This window comes from Podarcis muralis, chromosome 2 (assembly GCF_964188315.1).
Source record: "Podarcis muralis chromosome 2, rPodMur119.hap1.1, whole genome shotgun sequence".
Lineage (NCBI taxonomy): Eukaryota > Metazoa > Chordata > Lepidosauria > Squamata > Lacertidae > Podarcis > Podarcis muralis.
The window spans coordinates 9,508,543-9,530,250 of record NC_135656.1 but is presented as its reverse complement, the minus strand read 5'-3'; the positions used below and the strand labels follow the sequence as shown (position 1 = coordinate 9,530,250).

General features: G+C 44.6%; 1 long non-coding RNA gene across 3 annotated transcripts in view; it reads left to right on the top strand.

Moving 5' to 3' along the window:
• The first annotated feature begins 13,416 nt into the window (after window positions 1-13,416).
• LOC114593058 (uncharacterized) overlaps window positions 13,417-21,708 on the top strand; it is a 39,593-nt gene continuing 31,301 nt past the window's right edge. The window contains exons 1-2 of one of the 3 annotated variants that reach the window (XR_013391750.1): window positions 13,417-13,580; window positions 15,219-15,360. This is a non-coding gene — a long non-coding RNA (uncharacterized LOC114593058). The other 2 variants (XR_013391748.1, XR_013391749.1) reach the window with 2 other exon arrangements.

Here is a 21,708-nt window from a genome sequence, read left to right as displayed (position 1 = left end):
CCCCCCAAAAAATGACCCTGAATTTTTGAATTTTATTGATATTGATGCTGCATTTTATGTTGTATTCTATGTTGTGCTGTTTTCAAGTTGCATTTTAATCAATGTTTTAAATTTGCTGTTAGCTGCCCTGAGCCCAGTTTTTAAACCGGGAAGGGCGGGGTATAAATAAAAATTTATTATATTATTATTATTATAAAATCTCAGTAGATTTACTGAAATACATGTTGAGCTACTGATTATCTGGAAAATACCTTTGAATATGAGTCATAGCTACTGGTATTTGGCCTTACATTTTTATTTATTTTTAAATCCACAAACAAATCTGCAGTGAACTCTGCCCAAAGTCGCTCCTTCAGCTGGGTGACTCAGTGGAGTCAAAGCAGAGCCAGAATCAGGTTGGCAGTTGTGTTCAATATGCGCTGCAATCAACGGGAGAATCGGCTCTGTTCCCTCTGCCAAAGGATTTTATATTGTCTGCAGGAGTCATTCCTAAACATTTAGCAACAGTGGAAACCTGTATCTTTGCAAATAAATTCCAAATGGCACCTTAGATGTCCTCCTGGGTACTTTTCCTTACAAGGCAACTGACCTTACACTTTGTACTTTCCTTGCAAGAAAGCTGCTTTTGGAGTTCTCTGCCACTCCAGAACATAGTTGGTTAGTGCTTGCTTGAGAACAAGTACGCTCAATGTGTGAGAGAGAATGTCTCTAAGCACTGGGGGGAAATGAACTATGTGCTACCTTGCAGGAGTGCTCCTTATGCAGGATTTTCTGATGCTTCAGAAAAGTTGTTATAGTTTTTACAACACAAGCAATTTACTGATTTATTGATAAAAAAATAAAACTTTTTTTTAATGCCTTTGAACAAGGATATACATGTGTTTATACCTAGGTGTGGGGACGCAGGTGGCGCTGTGGCCTAAACCACTGAGCATCTTGGGCTTGCTGATCAGAGGGTCGGCGGTTCGAATCCCCATGACGGGGTGAGCTCCCGTTCCTCGGTCCCAGCTCCTGCCAACCTAGCCATTCAAAAGCACGCCAAAAAAAGGTGCAAGTAGATAAATACTTCCAGCGGGAAGGTAAACGGTGTTTCCATGCGCTGCTCTGGTTTCGCCAGAAGCCGCTTAGTCATGCTGGCCACATGACCCGGAAAAACTGCCTGTGGACAAATGCCGGCTCCCTCAACCTGTAAAGCGAGATGAGCGCCGCAACCCCAGAGTCGTCTGCAACTGGACTTAACTGTCAGGGGTCCTTTACCTTTTTACCTAGGTGTAAATTAGCACTTCTGTGGGCCCCAGTGACTGGTCTAGGACAGGCTTGGGAGACCTGTGGACCTCCAGATGTTGCTTGTCAACAGTTTCCATCAGATCTCACCATGCTGGTTGGTTTAGGAACACGGGAAACTGCAGAACGGCTGAAGGTAACTTTGTATGGACCTGATCAGTGTCTTAGATGGGAGACCACTGGGAACTTCAAGTGGGGTGGAGTGGAAATACAGTCACGTGTGTGTGTGTGTGTGTGTGTGTGTGTGTGTGTGTGTGAAGAGCTGTCTGAGATAGACAGATTTTGTGAAATCTACACACAGCTCCCCAGCCTGTCCAGGTGCCAGAATCTTTCTGACTCCCTATCACACATGTCAGGGTGTGGCTGTGGGGTAGTTCCAGTGCTGCCCATTTTCCACACCAGCAGTGATCTAATTACACAGAAATTAGTGGTGAGAAGAATCATTTCGTTTTATAGCACCCGGGACCAAGCCTGCAATAAATCAGAGAGAGAGAGAGAGAGAGAGAGAGAGAGAGAGAGAGAGAGATGGGAACCGGCAATCATTGTATCTTCATAGTAGGAGTGCCATTTAGGAAGGACGGCTTGGCATTTCCTTCAAAACCGCATTATTCTGTCTTCCTGGCTATCTCATAACTTCTATATCCTAATTGACTGTCGCTTGTGACAAATAAATATGTCTATGTATTAGGTCTGTATGCCAAAGACACAAATCCCTTTAGGAACACAGGAAGCTGACATATCAAGTCAGACCATAACTCCATCTAGATCAGTACAGTCTGTCTACAGCATGACTTGCAGTAACCTTCCAGAGTTTTAGATCGGAGGCATTCCTAGTTCTACCTGGAGATGCTGGGGACGGAACCTGGAACCTTCTGCATGCAAAGCAGATAATAATAATAATAATTTATTATTTATACCCCGCCCATCTGGCTGAGTTTCCCCAGCCACTCTGGGCAGCTTCCAATCAAGTGTTAAAAACAATATATCATTAAATATTAAAAACTTCCCTAAACAGGGCTGCCTTCAGATGTCTTTTAAAGAGAAGATAGCTGCTTATTTCCTTCACATCTGAAGGCAGGGCGTTCCACAGGGTGGGCGCCACTACCGAGAAGGCCCTCTGTCTGGTTCCCTGTAACCTCACTTCTCGCAATGAGGGAACCGTCAGAAGGCCCTCGGCGCTGGATCTCAGTGTCCGGACTGAACGATGGGGGTGGAGACGCTCCTTCAGGTATACAGGACCGAGGCCGTTTAGGGCTTTAAAGGTCAGCAGCAACACTTTGAATTGTGCTTGGAAACGTACTGGGAGCCAATGCAGATCTCTCAGGACCAGTGTTATGTGGTCCTGGCGGCCACTCCCAGTCACCAGTCACCAGATGCTCTCCCACTGAGCCTTTGCTTCAGAAGCAGATGGGGTCTGGATAATAATGAACGCAAGAACAGGGGACATTTATAGCCTGGTAAAAGCAATTGTCAGTAATTATTCTAATTGTCTACTTTCCGTGGGATCACAAAACCCACTGAAGGGTGGGGAAGACAATGCTTCCGATCCTCGTGGTTATGGAATTGGAGATGAGGAAGTAAGGTGCAAATGGAAGATGGTGGGCAGACCCCTGAACCAAGGCTCCAACTTACTTTCTTTGTATTTAGCTACTTATCCTGTTAACAGGGCTGGACTGGGGCTACTAGTCTGGGCAGGAAGTGAGATGCTAGAGCAATGTTACATCGGTCACTACGTTAATTCACAAAGAAAATGATCTATTGAGGGATCCTTCATTACCACTTGCTGGGGCTCTGGAAAGATCAGCCATGCCTGAACCAAGACTGATTGGCCCCTTTTAAAAATCGGGAGCAGAGAGAGGGAGATTGGACTTTGATAAAACGTACTTGCTCCTAAGAGGAGCCTATCAGAAAGGTCTGCTCTTCCCGTAAATCATTAAGGTGGCAAACTTCATGGCTGAAAGGGAGGAGGGAATACAGCTCCCCTCTACTTCTTTCTCCAATGCTTTGATCCACTTTGACCCCAACAGCTTTCTGGGTGACATTGTGCAGACGCCTTTGCAAATGTACACAGCCTTCAGTTTGACAATGTCCAGATTCATCTCCATGCGGAGATAACAAACCAGATACAGTTCATTAGCCTGACCTGGAAGCTCTTGGAACACTAGCCCTTTCCTTCCAAAGACTCCTGACTAGGGAGAGACGAATTTGTCAATGTCTTTTTCTCATTTGTTCCCATCATAAACTCAGCTCTCCACATTTCCACACCTTTTTGTGAAAAAATTCTAATCCTCCTGAAAATTCATCAGCATTTTAGTGCAAATTTCTCCTGATATACCTTTTTGTATGTGATTTTGCCTAATATAATGCATTTTTGTACATCATTTCCACCAATGTTTGTATTTTTATGCAGGCTTTGTCCTAGTATATGCAGCCTTGTACATATCATTTGGCTGGAAAATTGCATTGCAAAATTCAGAGAAGTGCAAGTTTTAAAAGATGGGTATATTCTGGTTCATGCCTTGTTTCAAGTGTGAAAGAGTGTTTATATGTTCCAATATACAACTTTAAGGAGCAGGAAGTAGACAAAGCATCTAGACAAAGCAGTACAGTGGTACCTCGGGTTACATACGCTTCAGGTTACATACACTGCAGGTTACAGACTCCGCTAACCCAGAAATAGTGCTTCAGGATAAGAACTTTGCTTCAGGATAAGAATTGAAATCGTGCTCCAGCAGCGCGGCAGCAGCAGGAGGCCCCATTAGCTAAAGTGGTGCTTCAGGTTATGAACAGTTTCAGGTTAAGAACGGACCTCCGGAACAAATTAAGTACTTAACCTGAGGTAAAGGTAAAGAGTAGGTCCAGTCGTGACCAACTCTGGGGTTGCGGCGCTCATCTCGCTTTATTGGCCAAGGGAGCCAGCGTACAGTTTCTGGGTCATGTGGCCAGCAGTGAACCAGAGCAGTGCACGGAAACACCGTTTACCTTCCCACCAGAGCGGTACTTATATATCTACTTGCACTTTGACGTGCTTTCGAACTGCTAGGTTGGCAGGAGCAGGGACCAAGCAACGGGAGCTCACCCCGTCGTGGGGATTTGAACTGCCGACCTTCTGATTGGCAAGTCCTAGGCTCTGTGGTTTAACCCGCAGCGCCACCTGCGTCCCTAACCTGAGGTACCACTGTACTAATCTTGAGATAGCATCCATCCCCCAGAAGTCTTCCCAAGGCTGCTTCTTGCTGGCAAAAACTCGTCTTCTTCCTTCCTTCCTTCCTTCCTTCCTTCCTTCCTTCCTTCCTTCCTTCCTTCTGGACTGCAGGGAAATCTATTTTGCAATGCACGTCACAAAACTGGACCCTATGAAAAAAGGATTTGGCATGCTCATTCCAAAATTGTGCTCCCTCCCATGACACACAAATCTATATTTCTTTCTCAAATGTAGCTTTCTCAAATGCCTCTCGCCCAGCACATAGGAGCAGAACTGAAGCGGTATAATCTAGCACATCCTGTCTGTGCCGTGTAAATACATTTTCTTGCGTCTACCCACCATCGCATTGCAAAGAAGGAGACTTGGGCTGTTTTTTTGTGGCTCGTCATAAGCAGTCTGAGCTCTTGGCTTCAAGGAACAGCCGGGAATGTCATTAGACGGATTCCTGTGGCAGCAGTTGGGGAATGTATCTTGCAGAGGCCCAGTCAAACAACGTTCTCTCCAGCACCGTGATTTCACTGGGGAACCAGCCAGGATTGGATGGGGAAGGGAGAGAATGTTGACCTGTCTCCCAGCTTTGCTTTCTCTGAGTCATAAACATAAACGGACGCCAACCATCTATCCAACCTTCACTGGGAAAGCAGCAAAGCAGAAGCCTTGTCTACTGGCAGTCACTGCAGCATCTTCCTCTTCCCCCTTCCTCTAGGCACTCAGACTCTCCCCACACCCTTGCCCCAGTGTTACATCCCAGCATCGGCCTCTCGAGCATGCCGTGGGACACTAATACATTTCATTATTTATTTACTTTGTTACTTGTTTATTGCATTTATAGCCTGCCTCGTGAAAGTGAAAGCTGGACCATAAAGAAGGCTGATCACCGAAGAATGGATGCTTTTGAATTATGGTGCTGGAGGAGACTCTTAAGAGTCCCATGGACTGCAAGAAGATCAAACCTATCCATTCTGAAGGAAATCAGCCCTGAGGGCTCACTGGAAGGACAGATCCTGAAGCTGAGGCTCCAATACTTTGGCCACCTCATGAGAAGAGAAGACTCCCTGGAAAAGACCCTGATGTTGGGAAAGATGGAGGGGACAAGGAGAAGGGGACGACAGAGGAGGAGATGGGTGGATAGTGTTCTTGAAACTACCAGCATGAGTTTGACCAAACTGCGGAAGGCAGTGGAAGACAGGAGTGCCTGGCGTGCTCTGGTCCATGGGGTCACAAAGAGTCGGACACGACTAAATGACTAAACAACAACAGCCCGCCTTGTAGCCAAAAAGAAAAGGCTCTCAGAGCAGCTTACAAAGATCATCTCTAAGACAGTGACTAAGACACACAATCACGGATGAGGAAGAAGTAACAGAAGGGAGGAGGGGGAAGCAAGCACAATTTCTTTAAGTTGCAGCCAACGTCCATGGCAGTTGTGGCTATTTATTAATGGTAGTATTAATGCTTTCTGTTCGCCGGAATAGCAGGAAGTTTTGGGGAGACAGCCTTGTGGAGGGTAGTCTGAGAAAAGATCTCTAGAGACTTGTGTTTTTGGAATATCAGTTTGTGCAGGGGAAAAGCAGGCAAGCATCCAGATTGTCACCAGTCCCCCTTCTGCCTCCCAGATACTATGAGTTTGGAGCCACCAAGCCAGCTGCAAACCTTAGCCTGTTTCCCTTTCTCCCCACCTCCCTTCCTAATGCTGGAACCCAGGGACATTCAATAAAGAGGAATGTTGGCAGATACAGGACAGGCAAAATAAAGTTGTTATTCACGCAGCATGTAATTGAACTATGGAATTTGTTCCCACAAGAGGCGGTGATGGCCACCATCTCTGATGGCTTGAGAAGATTAGACAAATGGAGGACAAAGCTGTCAATGGCTTCACCGCAGGAGGCAGCATGCCTCTGGGTACCAGTTGCCTGAGAACAGCACTGTTACAGTCAGGTACTGTTTGCAGGATTTGACCTGGTTGCCCATCCTAAGAATAGGATGCTGGACCAGGGAGGCCTTCCAGGGCTTTTCTTAGGTTCTTCGCTGCCTACTTGCCAGTTCTCACACTGTTTTTCTCTCTAGGCACACACAAACATAGGGACGCACTAGTCTCTCAGCCACCATTTGGTACTTTGGCTAGAAGGTATAGCCAGCAGTGAACAGCCATCAAAAACATGGACATGAATGACAAGCTATTTCTCCAATTGTTTTTGATAGCTGTTCATATATACAGTGGTACCTCGGGTTACAGACACTTCAGGTTACAGACGCTTCAGGTTACAGACTCTGCTAACCCAGAAATAGTACCTCGGGTAAAGAACTTTGCTTCAGGATGAGAACAGAAATCATGCGCTGGTGGCGCCGCAGCAGCGGGAGGCCCCATTAGCTAAAGTGGTACCTCAGGTTAAGAACAGTTTCAGGTTAAGAATGGACCTCCAGAACGAATTAAGTTCTTAACCCGAGGTACCACTGTATATTTAAGAAAAGGCCATCACACTTGACAACCATTAATATTAAATATTATTTATCTCTATACTATAGTCACACTAATCTGCCATCATGCTGTTTTCATTGGTTTTCCCCTTAGGTTCAAAAGGCAGTGATGGGGGAAAGAGAGAGCAAGAAGAAAAATAAAGGGGATGTGTGTATGGGAAATGGCTAGTGGGGGCTTAGGGAAGGCAGGGGGAGAAGTGTTTTTTGTGTTTGACAGTTTTAGTCCCCTGTTGGCAGGGGAAAAGAGAGAGGAGGAATTAGTGAAGGGGCAGGTGGAATTGGGTGAGGATGAAAATGGCATTTGGATGAAGGAAGGGGAAGAAAGCTAGATAGGGGTGAGAGAGGGGGGAGGTTAAGGGCTCTGGTGAGATGATGGAAGCAAGCTGGAGAGGAGGAATGATTCAGGAGGGGCAGATGGGAGTGGATGGGGGTTGAAAGGGGCATTTGCAGTGCTGTGGAAGAGCAAGAAGGGGGACTGGGAAAAAGAAGGAGAATATGTCAGTGTCCCATCTTGCTGTACTCAAACATCTCTGTTTCCCATTTCTCAGCTGCCTCATATGAGAGAGATAAAGGATGCAGAGCCCTCAAATATTCCATAGCGCCTTCCCACAGTATATTTCATTCCTGGCACCATGTGTTGCCTTCAAGTTCCAAATTCAATGTAGTGATTTAAAACAGATATTTCATTAACAACAAAATATGTACACCGTCCATCAACTGAACTTACTTACTGAGCTCTCTAACTGAACAAGCTTACCAGCAGGGTGGTCTGTGAGCAGGGAGGAGTTGAAAATAGGAAGAAGTTGAAAAAAGGAGGAAGGAGGAGGCATGGAAATGAGGGTGAAGAAATGAGGGTGTTCTTTAGCCAACAGCAATTTACAGAGCCATAAAAAAGAAGATAATCCCTGCCCCCAGATTTACAATCTAGAAGTTATGACACAAAAAGAAAAAGGAATAGGGAGGGAGGCACAGCAACAAGTAACCCCAAACACATTATTAAAGTTACAAAGTTCTTATAATGATCAAAGAAAGTAATAGCTATTAATCTTTCACAGCTGTGAATGAAATTAAATGTATGCAGATTTTAAAGTGTCTATTGAGTATTTATTTATTTTCAGACTGTATCTACTGCTCGGTTGTAATGAAGGAGGCTAATACAGTGGTACCTCAGGTTAAGTACTTAATTCGTTCCGGAGGTCCGTTCTTAACCTGAAACTGTTCTTAACCTGAAGCACCACTTTAGCTAATGTGGCCTCCTGCTGCTGCCGCGCCACCGGAGCCCGATTTCTGTTCTTATCCTGAAGCAAAGTTCTTAACCTGAAGCACTATTTCTGAGTTAGCAGAGTGTGTAACCTGAAGTGTATGTAACCCGAGGTACCACTGTATTTGTAGACAAGCTATTACCGTTGAATTGGAGCAAATGTCAATCCACAGAAAACCAAATTGCAGTTTGCTCCAATTCAGCAGCAAAGAGAGGGTTTTCCCAGGGATGAGCCCTAACATTGGCAACCATTATTGTTGTGGAGAATTGGTGATAGTTCTGGTCCCATCTACACAGTTAGGTAGGTAACTGATGCCTTCCTGAGGTTGTTGGGCTTTGAGTCCCAACAGCCCCTGGCCAAGATGGCCAGTGGTCAGGGATGGTAGGAGTTGTAGTTCATTTCCCCAACAGTGGTATATACTGACTGTCAATGAAATAATAATAATAATAATAATAATAATAATAATAATAATAATAATAATAATAATTATTATTATTTTATTTATTTATTTATTTATTTATTTATTTATTTATTTATTTATTTATACCCCGCCCATCTGTCTGGGTTTCCCCAGCCACTCTGGGCGGCTTCCAACAAAAGATTAAAAATACATTAAAACTCCCAATAGACTGTGATCCCAATAGACTGGCCAACTCCCAATAGACTGCGATCTACTCACAAAGTTAAAGGCTGGTTCTTTAGCTTTTTTTAGGGGAGCCAAACTTGTTGAGCTTCTTTGGGTGGAGCCAGTGATCTACCAGTGATCTACCACAGACGTCTAGTGATCTACCGGTAGGTCACGATCTACCTGTTGGACATGCCTGCATTAAAACATCAAACATTAAAAACTTCCCTAAACCTTCTCAGATGTCTTCTAAACAGCAGATAGTTGTTTATTTCTTTGACATCTGCTGGGAGGGTGTTCCACAGGGTGGGCGCCACTACCAAGAAGGCCCTCTGCCTGGTTCCCTGTAACTTCACTTCTCACAGTGAGGGAACCGCCAGAAGGCCCTTGGCGCTGGACCTCAGTGTCCGGGTTGAACGATGGGGGTAGAGACGCTCCTTCAGGTATACAGGACCGAGGCCGTTTAGGGCTTTAAAGGTCAGCACCAACACTTTGAATTGTGCTCAGAAACGTACTATAGTTTCAGACAGGGTTGTTTCCCAGTTGTACCTGGAGATGCTGGCGACTGAACCTGGGTTCTTCTGCATGTGAAGTTGGTGTCCTGCCAGTGCCACTGTGGGGGTCTGGGTGTAGAAACCTTTGATTTTGGCATGGGTGGAATGTACCCTATTGTACAAAGGTCAGAATCATATATGTTGCTCTGTGCATGAATGAATGTCTCATGAATGAAAACAGCATCAGAGTAAAAAAAGAGTTTGCCTGCTCCTGTTCTCAAGGAAGATGTCAGAGACTGCGCCTGGACCCAATGCTGCCTGGAAAGCTTGGACTGCACCACTAAGCTATGGTCCTCTTAGAAAATCTGGAGCAGCCATCACAGGTAAACCCCACAAACAAAACCGTTTTATCAGCTCCGTGGTGACACTTCACACACTCGGATATCAGTTATGAAGTAACAGATTATATGGAGATGATATTTCCAGTAATGGGTGTCTGAGCAGAGTCCCAGCTCCCTATCAGGAAGATGAGAATGAGGGTGTTTCTAGGATTATTAAACATGAAGACATTTTTCTTAGTGTGAAAGATGTGTTGGTTGCTAGGGATACAGATTGGTCTGAGAGGAGGATGGTGATTGGTTCAAAAGCTGCTGATGTCACAAAGGTACTGGGAGGTCATTTGAGAGGCTCTCACTCAGGTGAAAGATTGTGGATTTCATGTAAGCATGTGCATGCACCCACAACCATTCTGTGTGCCTCAGCATGTCTTCCATCCACAATAGGAAAGCAGTTCAAAAGGAGAAAAAGATCTATGGCCTTTCTAGATGGGTAGGATTTTTTTCTGCAGGTGTATTATGGTAATACAGTTGCACCTGGGTTTTGAACCACTTAATTCTCAAAGGTTTTGGCTTCCGAACGCCGCAAACCCAGACGTGACTGTTTCTATTTGCAAACTATTTTTGTTTTTTTTGTTTTGTTTTGTTGTTGTTTTTTATTAAAAATTTTATTAAGGTTTTTTTTTCCTTATAGTTACAAAAACAAAACATAACGATACATTAAAGCATAACAAAGAAATAATAACAAGTATAATTTCAAAGCTTGTTTTCTTAAAACCTTACTTCCCCGACTTCCTCATGCTACCCCTTTCTGGATCCAATTTCTAATCGATTATTCAGCAAATCTTCTCATATTTTAGCTTAGTTTGCTCTTGTTTTTCTCCTTATCTTAACCATTACCGCCGTCAACCATTTATTTCACTAATCCAACATCAATTTAAACTTCATTAATTTTACAATATTTCTTTAAATAGTCCTTAAACTTCCTCCATTCTTCTTCCGCTGCTTCTCTCCCCTGGTTTCGGATTCTGGTCGTCATCTCTGCTAGGCCCATGTAGTCGATCACCTTCATCTGCCATTCTTCCAAGGTGGGTAGATCTTGTGTCTTATTTGCAAACTATTTTTGGAAGCCAAATGTCTGATGACACTTCCATGGCTTCCGATTGGCTGCAGAACCTTCCTGCAGCCAATCAGAAGCCACACTTTGGTTTTCAAATGTTTTGGAAGTCGAACGGACTTCCAGAACAGATTCCGTTTGACTTCCAAGGTACAACTGTATGTCACTGAAGCAATAACAGTGTCTTAGTAGTGAATTTATATTGGACCGTCCACCCATCATTTCACTTTATTAGTTGTTTTGCAATGCTTCCCCAACACTAATGCATTCTTGCCATCCAGAGGGTGAAAGCAATCTTGCCGTCTGTAGCGCAACAAAAGTGGGACAAATATTAAACCTGAATATGTGTGGCATTTAAAAGTTACAGGGTTTCAGCAGGAAGCTACGGGACATGCACTCACCAGAGATAAAGCAGTCAGCCCCAAAACTTCTGCAGGCACAAAGTGTATGAACTGTCCCTTTACCATCATGAGCCCAAATCATCATCAGCACATAATAAAAAGTATGGGAGGGGAGCGTAGTACTGACTCATCCAGCAGTATCCCAGACCTCTCCCTCCACAAAAAATGTTGCTCCCTGGGCTTCAGAGAGGCTGAGAGCGAGCAGAGCCCACAGTGTCCATGATGAATCCATTCCTGGGTTTTTGCCACTCCCTACCTGTCCTGAGTCTAAACCATCTCTCTCTTTTTTATTATTCTCACCCCACTCCCCTTGGAAACTTGCATCTTCTCTTCAAGTTGCTGATTGTTCAGCCCAACCATGCCTGTCCCCACACTCCTCCCTCTGACCTTCTTCTCCCCACAGCTGCAGCCAGTTTATCTAACAGGATGTCTAATTTATGTCCAATACAAATGCGTGCAAACAACAACTTATCTATTTTAGCACCTTGCATTAAACTTTCCCCAGGGAGAGATAATAAAACCTTCAGGCCTTCCGTTGCCTGCGCTCTCTTTCTCTCTCACACACACACCCCCCAAAAACCCACCCTCTTTTCTCCTATGTTTGTGGCTTCCATGAACATTAGGACTTTTGCTATGGATAGAAAGCAGATCCCACCTGCCCCAGTACGAGATAGCAGCAGATTGCTCTTTTATCTGTGTGTGTCTGTCTAAACAACCTGCGTCTTGTCACCTCGGAGGGAAAGCAGTACCAAGCAAGGTGGCAAATGCACAGTGCAGGGCCCATAAATCGAGCAGGTTGTTGCTCCCAGCCTGGGAAGGAGAAATGAGCATCGCGTTTATGAGAAAGCAGCACTCACACACACACACACACACACACACACACACAAACACACACACGGTCAAGAAGAAATCCCAGTTAGGGCTGACTGCTGAAAGGCCTTGTCATGCTCTACACACACACACACACACACACACACACACACACACCCTTGAGAGAAGCAACCAATGCGGACACTAAGTGAGGCCTGTCTCCCAAGGGCTGTTTAGCATTCTGGTTGCGCACACCACCGGCAAGGAGCGGGCCAAGCCCACTCAGATTTCACAGCACGTCCGCAAGTCATTGGCAGGTTTAAAGCCCTACAAAGGCAAAGCCTGAACGAGGCAGTGATGGAGTGATCGAGCGCACAGCCATACATGCCCAGGCACATATGAGAGCAGAATGGATGCATGCAGCAGCACACTGATGTAGCCCTCGTGCTCCCTCTCTTTCTCTGGGTCTGGCACAAATGCACAATGGCATACCCTCCAACATTTCTCCAATGAAAACAGGGGCGTCCCATTCCATAATGATAATTTTACTACAGTGGTACCTCAGGTTAAGTACTTAATTCGTTCCGGAGGTCTGTTCTTAACCTGAAACTGTTCTTAACCTGAAGCACCACTTTAGCTAATGGGGCCTCCTGCTGCCGCTGCACCGCCGGAGCACGATTTCTGTTCTCATCCTGAAGCAAAGTTCTTAACCTGAAGCACTATTTCTGGGTTAGCGGAGTCTGTAACCTGAAGCGTATGTAACCCGAGGTACCACTGTATTTATACCCCACACATCTTATTGGGTTGCCCCAGCCACTCTGGGCAGCTTCCAACATATATAAAAACATAACAAAACATTTTTAAAAAATTAAAAACTTCCCTATTCAGGATTGCCTTCAAACGGCTCGGGGGGTGGATAACTCCATACCCCCCAACATTTCTCCAATGAAAATAGGGACAGCCTAAGGAAAACCGGGACATTCCAGGATCAAATCAGAAACCAGGACGCCATCTCTAAATTAGGGATGTCCCTGGAAAATAGGGACACAGATAAGACACGTAAATGGCACACATGTAATTTAATGGCAGGCTAATTTTGAATATATTTTAGAATTTTTGTTTATTATTTTTGCTGTTTGATACAGTTTTGTTTCTTGGCTATATTGCTGCTACTATTGTTCTGCTTTCAGATTTTATTGCCATTCCTGAACCTATCAGGATACAGGGCGTTTCCAGATCGTCACTATTTTCAGGTGGGATTCAGCCACGTACCACCAAATTCAAAGCACACAGTTAAAGTGAATCTGGGACTCTAGAGCAGCAAACCAACTTCCTTGTAAAAAAAAACAGGAAAGTGACAAGAAAATGCACTGGAAAGTGTTGGATAACATTTGCCTGACACAAGGTCGCCTAGCCTCCCTGCAAACAAATCAGGTGGAAAGCTCAACAAACAACCAAGGTCATATAACCTAAAAACTTTTGTGCAAACAACTGAGGATGAAAGCTCAGCAAACAGGTCATCTGAAAGCAGCCGCAGTTGGTTCAAACGTGAAAGAAACATCATGAGCACAAGTAAGGAAAATGGTTGGCCACCCGCTTTCTAGTTACCACCAAGCAATTAAAAGAAAAGAAATTAAAAGTTGGATCACCTCTTGCTTATGAGTCAAGGAGGTGCAAATCAGGTAATTCCTTCCCCATCTAGGGCTGGGGGGAGGGGGGGATTGACAAGGACAATTTCTTAGCCATTTCACCCACATTTGAATTGGCTGTTTTTTGTTTTGTTTTGTTTTGTTTTGTTTTGTTTTGTTTTGTTTTGTTTTGTTTTGTTTTGTTTTGTTTTGTTGGGGAAATTAAAAAGGAGGTTCCTAGACTGGAGGTTACCCACACAGAAACCCAAAGGAAAAGGATGCAGGCTGCAAGTGAAAAGATAGGCCTTTATTGAAATATAAATGCGCATAGGAACAGCCTTAAAATTAAGGAGGCGGCTGCAAGAAATTTTTTTTACACACTTGTGGATCACACAGATAATTTCATTTCACCAAAGGATCACATATAATTACATATAACCATTTTTCAGCATCTTTCTTTATTAAGACGTTGGCTAATTTTCCTATTCATTAAATGTCTCCCAATATCCCCTTTCATCTATATACAAAACAATTCAAGATTCATCACAATAGCTATGCCTAGCTGATTTTCTTTTCGGGTATACAGTGGCCACCATAGATTCTAACAGTTTATTCTTTTTGGTTTTCTGGAATGGACATTCACCACGTACAGTACCTAAAAGCAGCTAGTTCTGTACCGTGAAAGGTAGTCCATAGGCTTAAAAGAAAATGGAATAATCCAAATACAGTTTCATGAAATTATTTTCTCCAACAGTTTCACCTATATACTGACGAGATGTGAAATTTGAGGGGTGGAGGTGGAAGGAGAATAAGAGTGGCCGCCATTTTGTTTTGGAATTTGGGGAAAACAAAATGGCTGCCATCATTTTGAAAAATGGCTTCCTCTTTTGCTACTCCCTGAGGGCCACAACCATACTGCTAGACGGTTGGCTATCTACAGAAAAAGCGCACACTTTTACTAAATCGGTGGATTGTTCCTCCAGCCACTTGCTTTCTTTGAGTGGTGCAATATTAAGTATTCCTCCAGAGAAAAAGCTGTGGTTGAAGCAGTCTCGTTTTTTAAAAAAAGAGTGTTCCATACCATCTTATTTTTAATCCTGAAGGACTAGGGAAACATTTTTTAATTTATTTTTACATTTAGATGTTTAAAAATAAAATGGAATGAGAATGTCTTTCAGAAAAAGAAACAAAGAAGCAAAATCCACCAGAAGCCGGGCATTTGTGGAACAATCTCTCCTCAGGCATCCTCACATTTGACTTTCAGCTGTCTTCTTGAAGACTTTTTTTTGCCTATGCAGTTGTTTACCATTTTCTTGAGTCATTTGAGTGATTGTTTTGTACTGCTTTTAAGAGGGAGGGGGTATACTTTTATATTGCTGCACCACGATCCTGATTTTGTATGAGAAGGCAGTGTGTGTGCTCAGAGTTCAGCAAAATAATCTGAAATAAGCAAGGATCAGAGAGGTTAAGTTGAAATTTATTTTGAGAAACCATGTTGGGGCCATTTCACATTCCTCCTCAATTTACTGAGTCTGTTTCACACATTTTTTTTGGTCAAATCACTGTTTCGCCCCGTCCCTAGGCATGTCATGAGAAAGAAAATGCATGGATGCAACTATAAATATTTGGAAACAACAAATGTGACCGAGACTGAAGCAGCTGGGAGAAACTGGAGTCAGAGAATATTTTTGGGAGACATTCCTTGTGTGGGCATAGAATGTGAAGTAAGTACTACAAATTAGTTTTGTAGAAGTCAAAAAACTGAGGTGAATCGGTGAATGTTCAGGGTGAATGATCATTTTTCGCCATTGTATGTTGGACAAGTGGGGACATTCAAAAACATGTATCTAGGATTGTCAACATCCACCAGATTTGGGACATTCACTGCAACATGTGACAGGCAATGTCACAAACTTGGCGAATGTTAACATTCACAGGTAACTTTCCAGAGGTCAGTGGGAAATGTCACAAAACTTTGTGTCGTGAGGCTGATATATTTTACACTGGCTTGATATGGAGTATGTCCTTTCTTAGTAAATGATGAAAATGACTGCGATAAGTTTGATATTTCCTGAAGGCATTCAGTTGGCAATGACATTTGTGGTAACTGTCATAATTTTCTGACTCTCTTAGGATTTATTCCTAGACATCAGTACACACCTGCGCTGCAACATTAAGTACTTACATACACCCTCACTGATATGTACAAAAATGTGTGTGTCTCGCCTGACACATATTTCCTATAGATGGTCAGACTATTACTATGTGTTTTTGCAATGGGACCAGACAATCAGCTCAGCCAAATATTTGAAATCTGGGCTCTTCGTTCAGTGTGCTTCCATTATTATTATTAATATTATTATTATTAGCCTGGGCAAGTTGATGGAGATGGGGTTGTGCTCACAAATTCTCCTCAATGCCCCTGTTACATCTGCTCTCCATCTGCATTGACTCCCACAAGGCTTTGCATGGTTTAATGCACAACAGGGCTGCACCCATGCAACTTCCTGGGTGTTTTGCTGCAGTTCAACAACACCATGGCTTTTGCAACATTGCATGAGCCCAACATAACTTGCTGCCAATCCTGTATTCTTTTGCAAAGAAGAGCGCATGGCCAGGCAAAGAGGTGCACTCATTCCAGATCCCCCAAGTGTCCCATGTTGGAGGGGATAGTAGGACATCCCTATTTTCATCAGGGAAATGTTGGAGGGCATGGAGTTATATGACCCCTGAGCCAAGGGGGTTTTATTATGTTTTTATATATGTTGGAAGTTGCCCAGAGTGGATGCAGCAACCCAATAAGATGACTAGGTAATAATAATAATAATAATAATAATAATAATAATAATAATAATAATAATGGAATAGGATATCCCTGTTTTCACCGGAGAAATGTTGGAGGGTATGTCATTCAATAAGTGTACATTATATGTGAGAGAGTGCCTTTAACAATGCTCTAGAAATTTCACCTGGTCCAAAACAGAGCAGCCAAAATGCTAACTGAGGACTGGTCATTATAAGCATATGGTGTAGTCAATGCTTAGACATCCACACATGCTTCCAGTCCATTTCCAGGCCCAATTTAAAGTTCTGGTAGTGACCTTTCAGGCCCTAAGAGGCTTCAGGCCAGTTCTTTGAAGAATCATCTCCTGTCTATACTTCTCCAAACCATTTGACCGTCTTTAGAGGCCCAAATGAGGTACAATGTGTGACTGCTGGATAGAGGGCCTTTTTGGTGGTGGTGCCTTGCTTGTGGAACACCCTCCCCAGAAAGGCTCACCTGGCACCTTCTTTGTGGTCTTTTCCATACCAAGGGAAGAACATTATTTCATAGTTTTATAGACTTGTTGTTTTATAGGCTTATAGTTTTAGTGCAGGGGTTGGCAAACTAAGGCCTGGGGGCCAATCCGAACCGCGGATGCCTCTGGGTGACGCCCCTTCCTTCCCGCTGAGGCAGCCAGGTTTGCTGCGATTTGCGCATGCACAGAATCGGCTTCTGCCACCGTCTGCACATGCACACAACGGCGCTTCTACCAGCGACCCGTTTCACCTAAAGGACAGGCCGCTGGAACCGATTATGGTGGTAAGTAGAGATTCCCCTGTAGTATATTTTTAGTCTTCATTGCTTACCACCCAGATATGCTATAGACATTTTATGTCTCCAACTGCCCTGAAATTGCCAGGACCATAACGGCTTCTCACTACGTTATGCAGAGCCCTAAATTCCACAGGTGGGGGAAAGGAGTGGGGATGGGCAGGGGCAGTGGCTGGGGCTGGGGGGGAGGGGAGGCAGCCCAGCCAGACCCATGGGGAGGGGAGGGGAGGGGAGGGGATGGCAGCTGCTGCCATTCCACTCCTCCTCAGCTCTGCCAGGTGGTACTGCTCAGTGCATCAAACTACAGAGAGTGGGGCAACAGGAGCAGCCTAGGGGGCCGCAGGTGCACAGGAGCCCTTCAGCTATCATAGCTGCCAACCATAGAGACTATGTTGCTGGTGCAGAAGTGCTGCCTTGTAAACATCTGGTGTGGGTCCCTCCTCTGATGCCCAAGGCAGGCTGATGGCAACCTCAGGATTTTTACCATATATAATCTAATGCTCCCTCATATAACCAAGACACTTGCCAGTATGGTATTGTTACATACTCCTCTTGGTAAAAGCCATTGGGGCACCCTTTTCCATCAACAGTGTGCATATATTGGGGGCGGGGGGACACAGATGTAGAAAAGAATATCCCTGTTTTCATCAGAGGAATGTTGGAGAGTATGCATATTTGTGTGTCCATGTACATATCCCTCATACATACACAGCGCCCTGATACTGAATGAATCCACACACACATCCATCATTGTTACATAACTTCTCCCACTTATTTCAGGTAATTTTTAAAAATGAAATTTTGGAGCCATCTTATTATCAAATGTATCTCTGGGCCATGAGGACCAGAAACTTAGCTTTGGACATTAAAAGTGGATTTTTTAAAGCATGTTTATAAGAGTTTCTAGGTCACTAAAAAGAACAAAAAACTAGTGTGTGTTGCATAGCTCTGGGGGTTTTTGGGTGGGGGGGGAGAGACAAAAACAATCACTCCGTTCATTATTCATTTGTTTAACAATATTTACATGCAACCTGCCACATAAAACACATCCAGGCACTGCTCAACAATTAAATATTATCATCTGCAATATACTAAAAACCAAGTACAACAAGAGCAGCAGACAAAAGCTTGTGATGGCGAGTATGACGAGCCATCAGCCATTCCTAAACACTGTGCCCAGAGTCACGAAAGGAACCTGGATCATGGCTCAGTTGGTAGAGCATCTTAATTTCAGGATTGATGCTGGGCAAAAGATTTCCACATTGGAGGGGGTTGGACTAGATGACCCTTGTGGTCCTTTTCACCTCTACAGTTCAATGGTTCAATTAGAAATGCTAACTATACATTGGAAATAAAGCCTATTCTTTTGTAGGTGAGGAGTCAAAGAATAGTCGCATCATAACGTGTATACTAGGGTTTGGGGGACTTTGGGCCCTCCACAAGATGGACTACAACTCCCATTATCCCTTCCTCATTGCCCTTGCTGGCCGGAGCTGATGGGCAGCCAACATAGGGCAGACCAGGCCACAGTCTTCTGCTAAAAATGGGAGGGAGGAAGAGAAAAGAAGGTCATTGCTTAATAATAATAATATAAAAAATCCCCCTGTCTCTTTGACTTGGTGATAGCAAACCAGGAAGTCTGGGAGGAGGAGGAGGCGAAATGCAAGATAAGTTTCATTTAGCCGGATGGGTGAACAGAAGAAAGGAGGGCACAGAGAGAGAGAGAGAGAGAGGAGAGACAGAGAGAGGGACCGATGAAGAATAGCAGCGGGGGAAGAGTGACTCTCTGCATATGTGCTCTTTCAGCGCGCTGAAAAATGTCTCTAGCAGAGGAGGCGATCGCGGCGTGAAGGGCAGGCGGCTCGCCGGATTCTCCTTCCCTGCTGTAGTTTTGCTTAACTCTATACTCATTGTAGCAAAGAGCTAGCGGTGGGACAAGCCGTAAAGATGAGTTATCGGCCCGCGACAGGCAGAAATATAACATCATGGAAATGCTAATGACTCCGCGCTGCCTTTCTTTATGGCGAGTGTAATACAGACTTCAATCATAAAAACAATCTTCCAACATTTTAATGGGCTCCATCATGCGCACGCTTGTCCGTATATTTGAAAGATAAATCAAGGCCCCCAGTTGGAATGAATTTCCCGTCAAACTCTGCTACTCGTTGGAAATTGATTGGCTTTAAGTCTGGATAGTTTTCACAGGCAGGTCTGGCTGCAGGAGGTGGGGGGCTGGCGGGGTGAGGGGCAAAGAGAGCATTCGTGCCCAGCCGGGCTTCCAGGAGCTTCCGTTTGCTGCCCAGGGGAGAGGCAGGGCTGAGGAACCTCAGGGCCAGGGCGGAGGATAGGAAAGGGTGTGGGGAAAACCTGTGTAGAAAGTAGCCTTCTGAACAAAGGTAAAATGTCCCCTTGTTGCTCCGCCCACTTTTGCCTCCAGCTCCGCCCACCACTGGCCCCTGGAAGGTGGCCCAGAAGGGAATATGGCCCTCAATCTCAATCTGCTACCCCTCCTTCCTGCTCCCCAGCCCATTATGAACTTCTGCTTGGGCAATGCACCCAGCCAGAAACTCAGAGGGAAGTCATTCAGGTCTCTGCCATCTCTCTCAATGCAGAATAAAGGAAGCCCAGGGCCCCATCCTGCCACAATCCACGGTGTCCATGTATCTTTGTGAGATCCTGACCCTGATGAACAACCCTTTCTTGCTTCTTCGCCCATGAGCCTGTTGGATATTAACAGCCATAAACTATTCCACAGTCGTCAGGTCAATGCTCACACAAGTCAATATTCCAAGCTCACCAACTCAATAATCATGTCGCTGGGCTTCGGTTATCTGTCATCACACAGAATGAGCTAAAACACATCCACACTGGAAGCGTGTTCTGAAATCGGACCTTCAATCAGGTTTGCAGTGCGAATGTCACAACAATATTGCCCATAATGGTCTTTGGTGTTACAAGTGGTTTCCCCGCCCCCATCCTTTCCCACATGAACAACAATGTGTGTGTTTTCACCTGTGAGGTTTAGATCAGCTTTGAGTCTCTCACATGCTTTGTGTGTACAGCCCTGATTGTTGCCAATGCAGAACATAACACAGTACAGAGTTGTGTGATATCAGTGGGCATCCTGGCCAATGTGGTTTTATTATTTGCATTTTAATCCCACCCTTCCTCCAGAGAGCTCATGATGCCAACACCCTCCTGCTGCTGCACAACCGTCAACCAAGCCATGGTTTGGCATGGCATGTTGTCCAAACAAGAACACTTTCAAATATAGCATGGTCCTTTGGTAGCCCATCAGATAGAGGACTGTAAAGCATGGCATGTGTCCTCAGCTGGCTCCAGGAGGCCATTCCATTTCGGAAAATGATTGATGTCCCTAGACATTATCTTCATTATCATCAGGGCCGACCCATCCATGAGGCAAGGTGAGTCTACCCCCTCAGGTTGCATATCTATGGGGCAGTAGATCCAATGTAGGTCTTTATTACCCCCTTGTTCTGATATACAGTAATAATAATAATAATAATAATAATAATAATAATAATAATAATAATAATTTATTATTTGTACCCCGCCCATCTGGCTGGGTTTCCCCAGCCACTCTGGGCGGCTTCCATAGAAACCAAAAAACACTAAAATATCATACATTAAAAACTTCCCTGAACAGGGCTGCCTTAAGATGTCTTCTGAACATGAAGGACCAGGTGCGCAGCCTGGGAGTCATTTTGGACTCACAGCTGTCCATGGAGGCACAGGTCAAATCCGTGTCCAGGGCAGCTGTTTACCAGCTCCATCTGGTACGTAGGCTGAGACCCTATCTGCCTGCGGACTGTCTCGCCAGAGTGGTACATGCTCTGGTTATCTCCCGCTTGGACTACTGCAATGCACTCTACGTGGGGCTACCTTTGAAGGTGACTCGGAAACTACAACTAATCCAGAATGCGGCAGCTAGACTGGTGACTGGGAGCGGCCGCCGAGACCATATAACACCGGTCTTGAAAGACTTGCATTGGCTCCCAGTACGTTTCCGAGCACAATTCAAAGTGTTGGTGCTGACCTTTAAAGCCCTAAACGGCCTCGGTCCAGTATACCTGAAGGAGCGTCTCCACCCCCATCATTCTGCCCGGACGCTGAGATCCAGCGCCGAGGGCCTTCTGGCGGTTCCCTCATTGCGAGAAGCAAAGCTACAGGGAACCAGGCAGAGGGCCTTCTCGGTAGTGGCGCCCACCCTGTGGAACGCCCTTCCAGCAGATGTCAAAGTGATAAATAACTACCTGACATTCAAGAGACATCTTAAGGCAGCCCTGTTCAGGGAAGTTTTTAACATGTGATATTTTATTGTATTTTTGGTTTTTATGGAAGCCGCCCAGAGTGGCTGGGGAGGCCCAGCCAGATGGGCGGGGTATAAATAATAAATTATTATTATTATTATTATTATTATTATTATTATTATTCTGAATGTCAGGTAGTTGTTTAT